Here is a 10,947-nt window from a genome sequence, read left to right on the forward strand (position 1 = left end):
AAAGCCTATCACAGGAACGCTGGGTGAGAAGCAGAAACACAACCTGGAGGGGATGGCAGACAAAACAAACAAACAAACAAATAAACAAACAAACAAAGAAATAAATTTGATCATTCCTCTTCAGAAACTGCTTTCTCATGATGAGGATGACAGTAAATCCAGGAACACTGAACATGAGGCAGGAATACACACTGGATGGGATGCCAGTTTGTTGCAGGAAACCATGCACATAATAATAATAATAATAATAATAATAATAATAATAATAATAATAATAATTATATTATATTATATTATATTATATTATATTATATTATATTATATTATATTATATTATATTATATTATATTATAAAGAAGCAGAGGCATGGTGTGTGCTCTCTCTCTCTCTTTATCTCTCTCTCTCTCTCACACACACACACACACACACACACATTTTCCTTACAAAAGCCTCTAGTACAGTAGGTGCTTGGATTTAATCATGTAATATTCAGGAGGTCAGTTGTTTTTGTTTGGCCAAAAGTACCCTCTAGTTATTTAAAGCCAAGAGCATAGATTCAATATGAATTTTAATGTTAACATGTGAATAAATGTAAATAAATATCAGTGGTAAGTGGGTTTGGCAATATATTTATGCCATATATTTCTATAGATTTTATAGATATCAATTAATATTTTTTCACCTCATTTGAGCTTTTATGCTTAATGGACAACATATTAATGCAATGGACATATTAGTGTGCAAGTCTAATTGGGATGTTATGTCCCATTTTTTTCACTTTTTTCCATTTATGAGAGATGAGATATGTATTTACCCATAAGACATTTGCGTTCCCACATGCACAAATTGCATTAGTGCCACACACTGCAACGCACCTCATTTCAGACCAAGAGAGAGGCAAACGCAGAGGCTGTCAGTCATCTCAGGTGAAGGGGGTGTGAATAATTGATCACGGCGAGTGGGGAGGGTCATTTAGGCCTGACCCTCCCTCTGACAGACTGAGAGATAGCTGGACTCGGTTGCCTCTGAGGAGGGGAGATGCCCTTGCTTATTAAACAAAGACACCCGATCCACACTGGTAAACAGAGAGTGCCAGACAGCAGCTCAGCTATAGAGTCTGGATCTCAGAAGCACCTCAGGGATGGCAGTTGATTTGGAGAATCTCTTTTGAAGGATGAAGAGATTAAGGCTGTGTAAGGCCAAGTGAGTTTTAGTTCAAGCTCTTTACAAGTGTCTGTTTAGAGCTGCAGAATTAACCTATTCAATGTAATGTAATTAACCAATTCATTTCCAATTTTAACATGATTATGATCATTATTTTTGTCTTCCTTACATAATCGAACTTAATTAACGGTGATATTAAAAGGCTCGTGTAATGGCTAATGTTTTTTTACGCCTCAGCCCTGTTGGATGCTTGATTCTGATTAGTCAGAAGGTGTTTTTTCAGGTGTTACTTTTATATAACAGGAGAGCACTGACTGTATTACCAGCTGCAAGGCAAATCACAAGTTTATATTACTCATCATTCATGTTCTTGTTTCTACAGTTACAACTAAATCACAGAGACTTATATGATGGGCGCTCTACGTAAATAAATCTCCATATTATATAAGACAAATAATACCTAATAAACAGATTTTTTTGAAAATGTGCTGCTATTTAACAAAGAAAAATATCTAAAAACATAAAAATATGGTGAAGTTTTCTGTAAAGAGATGTTTATTTAACATTTTTGGGAGGAGTCTCCAGTGTTAGTGCTTTGCACTTTGCAGTGTTAGTGCAGTTAGAAATCAGGCCATTTACAAGAAAGAGGAATTTGCACTTTCTGGTTGCACAGTAACATGACAAGCTGTATTTTCTGTCTTATTAACTGGAACACGGAGAATAAAAAGAGAGGATGGTTAATGAACAACTGTTTATAGCTGCTATTGTGTAAGTGAAAACAGGAGCTAACTTGTTTCATGGATGTTCCACAACATAAATGTAAGTATAAACTGATAAAGTGATATTATTCAGTATACAGTATACAGAATATACAATACAATAACAATAACTCCACTTTATGTCAAGCCGCATCACACCACCTCATCACTTATCATTTTCCTATAACAGCACATCCAGAATCATTTTATTCTGTACTTATCAGCTCAGGTGCACTATGTCAGCTACATGTTGATATGTTTACTCATATGTTCTAACGTAATCTTAACTTAATCTGAATCTAAGATGAATCTTACTTACAGAATTAGTTTATGTTGGGTTTTTTTGTGTTTCTATTTAGCATTTAAAAGATGCACTCAGTGAATGACATTTTGCTGATCTAAACTAAAAATGAACAATTTTCTTACTTTTTGGTCTGAATAATCATTATAAATAATCATGAATCTAAAATTAAGCAAAATTATCTATGGTTTTAACTTTAGCTGTCATGCAACTGTCTGTAATTATATTATTTGAGCATCAAATGAAACAGGTTTCCCAGGTGGAGACAATTTCAGTAACAACTATAATGTGCCATATAGTGCCATATAATGTGCCATAAATTGTCAATTTGTATAGTTGATGACCAGAATTTTAAGGTTCAAAACAAGAAAACAAAAAATAATCCCTATATTCCTAAACCTTGCTATGCAGTCTATCAGTGTCCACTGGTTTCTGGAAATGTTGATTTATTTAATGTAAATGCTATAATATACAAAATAGCTATATTTATACAAAATAAATACAAAAAAATGATACATTTTAAGTCATTTTGGACATTTTGGTGTTATCTCACTTTTCGGGCGTACAGCTAGTGGTTGAAGAAATCACAGTATGATTGTACAACACAATACCACATGGTTTATAAGACGCTATGTACTTACAACTTTGCATTTTCAGTGAAGGTGATATTAAATTACATAAATGACAAAACACTGTAGCATCAGTGCTAGTATTGTTTTTAGTTGTTGTTATTTTATGTTAAGAATACAGGTAGCTGCTTGCCTATGAAGCTTGGATGCTAACAAATGTATATGAATATGTATTTCAGATGTACAGTATATCAGAACATAACTAATTCATTAGCACATTAAAAAAAAACCTTCGATGCACTTGCAGATCTTCTTCACTACTTTACAGTTATTGGCACAAGCATGGAAGATGACTGTGATTGGCTAAATGCTGCATTTGATGACACTGAAAGCATCTACTCTTCCCTGGGAATCCCTTCCCTTCCGTCTAAATATCTGTATTTCTAAGATTTAAAGTTTTGACATTTGTATTTAGGGTTCTGATTTTTTTTTAATCGTTTGTTTTAAAGGCAAAATTGTACCTTTAGCAAGTTCAAAACTAAGAAAAAACACTGGCAAAAGTGTGCATTTATTAAAGACACCACAGGAAAAAAAAAATGCTTTAGATTTTCAAATCAGTGTAGATTGATTTGAAAACCTAAACTTTTTTCCCCAATTTCCGCCTCATACTCTATCTCTATTTTTTATAAAGTAGGCTACCAATTTTTTTCCTATAGATCTGTTTTTATATTCTCTTTTATATTTTTATATTCTGTTGTTATAGATTTAAACCAGAAGTGGGTGTGGTCTGTACCAGAAGTGGTTTTGTATATTAACCCTATCACTATGCACTACTAAATACTGGAAACCACTGAAAAAACAGGGCTCCTGGGAAAAAAGCCAATTTGCAGAACATAACTTTATTCATCTCTTGTACCAGTCGCCCTGTGGAACTTTCAGCAAAGCTTTCCATCTTCTGGAAACTACGAAAACATGTTCTTCTCAATTCAGGAAACTATTATATAGGCTACAGCTGACATCAATAGCCATTTAATAATATTTTATCAGACTTACTTCAGATTTTGGGTATGTACCATTCCAGAAAGCTCTGAAACGTTTGCTGGACATGCTGTCAGAATCTTTTGAGAAGCTGACACACCTACAGTGCTGCTGCGAGCAGGATGGATCCTTTAAGCAGCATTTCATTATGATTTTCTGAGAACATTTACTAATACTAATGATGTTTCAGAACAGTCATTTAAGAATTTAAAAAAACACACACGTTTTGCAAAAGTTTTTAATATTCATTAAATGATATTTTTTAGCAGAGATATGCAGCTCTGTGCACAGTATTTAGTCTGTGTGAGCTTTATGGAGCAACAGCTCAATATATGAAAGCATATTTCTTTTATTTGTACAAAAATATGGTACAAATGTGGAGCTATCATTTTAGATCTCATTAAGGCAGTCGGGCTAAAACCCAAACGTTCTATCATGAGAAGTTCAGATATATACTGCAAATCAGAAATGCACACCACTGTTAACTTGTTTCTCCAACAAAAGATAGAGAAAATGAATAAAATTATGTGTTTCCTATGCTTGAATGTTTTCGTATAGTTTCAAGTCTTTTTGTGTGGCTTTTGAGTTGTAGCTTGGGTGGGAATTTTGCAGAAACCTGGCAACCCTTGACGTTAGATTCTACAAGCTATGCTTTAAAGGTCATCATTACAGTAAAAACCTCTTTTTACTTTTTTTTTCTTTTGTTTTGTCCAACTCTCCAGCTTTCTAAAAAAATACTATTTTTCATATATTTAATTATATTTGTTTATGACATGTTATATGTTCAATCCAAATAATATACTCATATTTAGTTACAGAATGGTAACGGAAAAAGTATTTCAGATTGCCCCCCTGTGTTTAAGTGCGTATGAGCACTGGGACACATTGCTGATCCGTCTTATCATCGTAAATGCTTCCAGGTGCCTTGACTGAGAGCAGAGTGCGGAGCTATGCAGCTAACTAAGTGCACTGAATGAAAGTCTATACATTTATGGGTGAAAGTTCAGAACACTATGTCACTGCACCACATATGTTATCTCTCAGTCTCCTCCAGTCACTCAGCTCAACCACTAATCCCCAGCAGCTGGAAATACTTAATGCATTTGTCTGTGCATTAGCTATGAGCTGGTTGTAAATGAATCTGTACTTTATCCATCTGCCAGGCTGCTGACTGGATCCTCTTGTATTTCCTGCCTGACTTGTTCTGTTACGGCCAGTCATTATGTGTGATACAGACCTTGCATTGCTACCTGCTGTGCGTTTGGCAGAAACATGTTATGTCTTTGATCTCTTTATGACCTGTGACCTCCAGCTGGACCTTTCAGGACAGGATCTGTAGGTTTAGGACATCTGATGTTTCCCGCCACATTTGCTTCTGAATAAACTGAATCTTAAGACTCAATCACTGATGCACAAAGAATTTGATGCATGGCCTGGATAATAGTATATAGTTAAAAGAAAAATAGGTGGCTAGTGAGTTTAGTTAATACAGCTGTATTTACTGACCTCTTTGAGAACTAGGAGCAATAAAGAAATTAATAGTATGTTATGTTTTTTAGGAAGACTGAAGACCTACCTTTTCACCAAGCACTTAAATGAACACTAATGTAAAAAAAAAAAAAAAAGAAAAAGAAAAAACTTGTACTGTTTTTGTTGCTGTGCTAACTCATTGTATTACATTCCCCCACCAAATGCAGTAAATGTAAATAGTGTCACATTTACGAACCAGAACAAATGATTACAGATTAAATATTTGGTGGGAGAAGTTTACGTGTGTATAGGAAGAGAGTGTGTGTTTATAGTAACCATGAGCACCTTTCTTGGATATGACATATGTCATAAAAATATTATAAGAAAAGCAACCACTGGTAAACCCACTTACGTCATCAATCTTTAATCATTCATAAGTTAAATTTGCAGTTGCAAATGTGCAAAGGTTCTGTTGGATTATGAATGAACAGAAACAAACAAACATTTAGTAGTAGTAGTAGATGATGTTTTTATGTCCAACTAACATTTTCATTTATCTTCCAAAGCTGAATGAAAATGTCCATGATATTTTGTTCTCAACAGCAAACAAATGAAAGACAGACTGCTCCGCATCCACAATCTAATCTAAACTCAAAAATAAAACTTTTACACATTTACATATACAATATTTCTTATTTGCACTTCAGTTTAAGTATGGACTGCAAAAAGGTAAAATATTTGTCTTTTTTCAAAGCACATTATGTTAGTTATTACTATAATTATACTGCTACTGGAGTATAGCACTACACACACAAATGTTATTAAAAGTTAAGTGCAACACTGTGCAAAATTAAAATAATAGATACTATAATTGTAGGTTATTACTATTTATTTAGCTAAGGTAATGTACGTATATACATTTTTATCATTTGACTCTTTTGATTTTTCTGCATCAGTGTGAGCCATTGTCAAGTCAGATCACTTTTATGTGTTTTTTTGGCTTAGACATTAAAGCCCACTTTAAATTTGGTTATTTAGCTTTTATTAAATATTGTGTACAAGTAAGCAAAAAAAGAAAGTAAAAAAAAAACAGGTAGGCAGGTTGTTGAGGTTTAAAGTCAAGAACCCAGGCGAGGTCCTGTGGCAGTCCTGAGATTTGCACTCAGCATATTATGTCACTTCAGTGAACATTAACCACTGAGCCACTACTATCAGTGCTCTGTTTCTGATAATCTGTTCTACATTCAATTCTAGTTGTATTTATTCTAATCATCATTAATGTCACATATTATAGTTACCTGGCTGATTTGTCTTTGAGTAAACAGAGCTGCTGAGGTTTATTCAGTAGTTAATTAGCTATGGCTGGCCTAACCCAGGCCGAAATGAAAGAGGTGAGGGGCCTGGGCGAGTGAGGAGAGGCCCCGCTGAGCCAGTCTCTCAACAGCTGCTAATTATTCTGAGCCGGTGTTGGCCTGCACTCTACCTACTAAACATTTATCTGCTGTCATCCATATTTTATGAAGCACCATTATCAGCCAACAATGCAGGAAGGAGCCAGACCCTTACCTGATACCAGACACAATGCAAACACTGAAGAATACAACAGCCACAAGCTCACACACACACACACACTTACACGCACGCACACTCACACAAACACACTCACATACACACACAGACACACGCTGCATACATATTCATAGCGAAAGCCGGAGAAAAAATCTTCCACTGGTATAATTATTATTGCATTAATTAATGATGTGTCTACACCTAAACCTGACCCCAACCTTTTCCTCAGTAATTAAACTGAAACGTTTTGATATAAACCATTTAGTTTTTAATATAAAGTCTATAGGCTTGTTTTTAAAAGCTATTCTTCTTGTAGGGACAAGCCAAATGTCCACACAAGCCCAATACTCTCAAGCTCAAAGTGGACACTTTGTCCCCACCAAGATATTAAAACATGTCCGCAGAGAGAGAGAGAGAGGGAATAATAAATACACACACATTAAAAAAAATGCGTGACCCAGTAGTGGCACAGCAAACACAACACACACAGCTGCATAGAGAGCTGTGAAAAACAAATACACTCCATCCGAACACATTTTTTGCCACCCTGCACTTTCTGCTTTTGAGCTATTCTTGAATAAGGCTAAATCGTTATTGTTTAAAAATCTTCTGCTATTTTTTGAGCAAAGAAACTACAGGGAAAACGGATGCCCTGTATAAATAATCTGAGAATCTGGTATTTAATTACATTTTTAATTAAAGTTGTATCATTTAATTAAATTTAATTGTAAAGAACCCTAGCCTACTTTTGAGCTTCTTTTTTTTCACTCTTTCTAGGTTTCTTACATTGACTACAGAAATTCATATATGGCATACATTTTTTGGACATCTTAGGATACAGTGATATGTCATTATTTTATATATAAATATTACTCATTTTTTTTATCAATAAATGCATTCTTTGCAAATATTATTGAACACATTTGAATAATGAGCCTTATATCTGAATAATTGGACTAAGTTCATGAAATAAATCTGTACTGAGTGAGTTTAGAGAATTTATTTTACAGTTAAAGGGGTCCCTGGCTGCAAAAAGTTTGAGAATCCCTGGTGTAGGGTTTAGTGTTAACTGTAATGTTTATTGTAGAGTCTATAATTTATTGTATGGTCTATTGTCTGTAGTTACTGTAGTTAGTGTCTTTGCACATTGTAACTGTGTTACTTATCCTCTATCCTGTCACTGTCTCATGTTATTTGTAGCACTGTGCTTCTGAAGGAACTATATTTTATTCCTAATATTACATCTGTATGTATGGAATACATGACAATAAAAGATACTTTTTACCTAATTTGTTCCAAATTTGGTCTTTTTGTCTATTCCCACACACTAGCCAGCTCTAATCATCATACAATGGCTAGCAATTGGGCAAGGCGAAGGCTAGAACGTGCTTCCTCCAAGACACTTGAAGCCAACCACTGCATCTTGTCAAAATGCTGCTCATGCTATATCAGATGTGGCTGAACCTGCTGAGAGGAAAGCAAGCTGCCATGATTGGTTAGTGTTGTTCCAATCAACAGCTGTCCTCACACCCTGAGAGCAGGTATGAATTTTGCTCCTGACTCCCAGACACTGTTTGTTGTGACATCATTGGGATTCAAATCTGTGACAATAGTCTGAATGCTTTTTGTTCAGGAGCCCTGACAATATCGCTCCTTGATCTGACTGGTCTTTATTGAATGTATTACTTTGCATATATTGCACTTATCATATGTGCGTATAGCAAATCTGTGATTAATCTGTCTATATTAATTATTGCCCAGCTGTACATTAATCATACTGATATGATTGAGGCTGCAGTTATGTACTGATATGATATGGAGGCTGCAGTTGAGCAGCAGAGCTTTAGTGCCATGCTTCAGCAGCCTCTTTCAGGAGCCGCTCTCGCCAATTTGTACTTACAGCCACGAGAATAATTATCCAGTGCTGCGTGCGCCAGACAGTTCAGGCCCTCCGCCAGAAGTAATCTACACCAGCCTCCTGAAAAATTCAAGAGCTATTAAACACAAAAAACAGGCATACTCTAATATCCCCTTTCTACTTGTGAATCAACAAGTCTGCCTGTCTCAGAGGTGTTGACATAGGAGGACTTAGTACCAACGACTTCACACCCAGTAAAGACAATAAAAAAAACACTGTGTTTTATTCTTAGAATATTAAAGTAGCTGTTAAATCATGAAAGAACCTGTATTTAATGATTAATACAGACACTTCTTAAATTTCAAGATTTGTGTAATTAACTGATATTAGTTGACCAAATCTTTTGTAAAAGGCTACCTGGTGTTATTTCCACATGCACACACACACACAGCTAACTGCAGGAGTGTTCTCTGATTATAACACTGTATGCTTTGAAAAAGGACAGATATTTTACCTTTTTGCTTTCTGATTACGAACGTCTGTGGAAAACAGCAAAGTTAGGCTGTAATGATATCTGTAATGATATAGGGTTTATTAACTAGGACTTTAAAGTATGTTAATACTTTAAAAGTATACATAAACTAGATAGTTGAAGATTGGAAATCTGATCTTTTTCCAATCTTCAGCTGTCCAGTTGTCAGTAAGCCTGTGCTCACTGTAGCCTCAGATTCCTTTTCTTGGCTGATAGGAGTAGAACCCAATGTGGTATTCTGTTGTTGTAGCCCATCCACCTCAAGGTTTGATGTGTGGTGCATTCTGTGATGCTTTTCCTCTCACCACGGTTGTAAAGAGTGGTTATTTGAGGCACTGTAGTCTTCCTGTCAGCTTAAACCAGTCTGGCCATTCTCATCTGACCTTTCTCATCCACAAGATGTTTTTGCAGACAGAACTGCCACACACTGGATATGTTTTGTTTTCTGCACCATTCTGTTTATACTCTAGAGACTGCATTGTGTGAAAATCCCAGGAGATTAGCAGTTTCTGAAATACTCAAACCAGCCCGTCTAGCCCCAACAAACATGTTACAGTCACTGAGATCACATTTTTTTCTGCATTCTGACGTTTGATGTGAACATTAACTAAAGTTCTTGACCTTGCATAATAATAGTATGACTGATCAGATGTTCCTAATAAAGTGGATGGTAAATGCACTTAATATCATTTGTCTCTTTACAAATATATAGAAGGCCTAAGAATTATGTTTCTTAAATCTTTTCTTTGTAGAATGCAAACTACTTCTAGGACATACATGAACAATGCAAAACATGTTTATCATCATGTCATCATGTTTGAACATGCAAACTAAATCTAATTATTAGTGGACAGGCATAATGAGAATCTTATTAGAAAAGATGAGATTTAATGTTATGGTACTGTAAAAACATTCAATTTCATTCAAAATTGAATGGGTATTGCATTAAGGAACTGATTTGTTTATTTATTTATTTCAGTCAATATATTAATTGCTGTCTCTGGATTCTTTTCTGGTGATTTTTAAGGGAAATTTGGACGTTCATTATGGACTTTATGGAATGTGCAATAAAAACAGATTTGTGCTTAGAAGAAATCAGTTGCTGTTGGTTTTGCTCCTGCTAGCCTATTTATAGAAAGTTAAATGTGTTTTTTTTTTTTGAAATACCAGTGAAGTGAGTCAGTTGCGTTATACCAGATGCACTGGCTCATATGTGCAGTTGAGATGATGTCACAAGTTTGACATGAAGTCTGTACCACAGTCCATTATGTATCCTAAGTGGTTAGGATGAAAGACAACTAACCAAGAAATTTCATATGAAGCATTCTGTGGATTTTTCTCAGCAGATTTTGCCCATTAGAGTAAACATTCTTCGTTTGCATAGAAGAAAAAATCAAGAATTCACATTTCACTTTACACCTTTGTTTTTCCACACAGAGCTCAGTGGACATATGCAAGAATATATGTGTTTATACTAAAATTTCACAGCCTTTGATAGCATAACCATTGTATAATTGCAAACCGTGAACAATGGTACACCTGTACTGGATCTCTCTGTGTATCTATTGTTTCCTGCCCCTCTATTCTATCTGTTATTGTTTGATACAGTTTGATACTTGTTAATAACTTGCATAAACATTTTAATGCAGACAAACTCTGCTTCGTTTCTGTTGCAGCATTTTTCAACC

This window comes from Pangasianodon hypophthalmus, chromosome 10 (genome assembly GCF_027358585.1).
Source record: "Pangasianodon hypophthalmus isolate fPanHyp1 chromosome 10, fPanHyp1.pri, whole genome shotgun sequence".
Taxonomy (NCBI): domain Eukaryota; kingdom Metazoa; phylum Chordata; class Actinopteri; order Siluriformes; family Pangasiidae; genus Pangasianodon; species Pangasianodon hypophthalmus.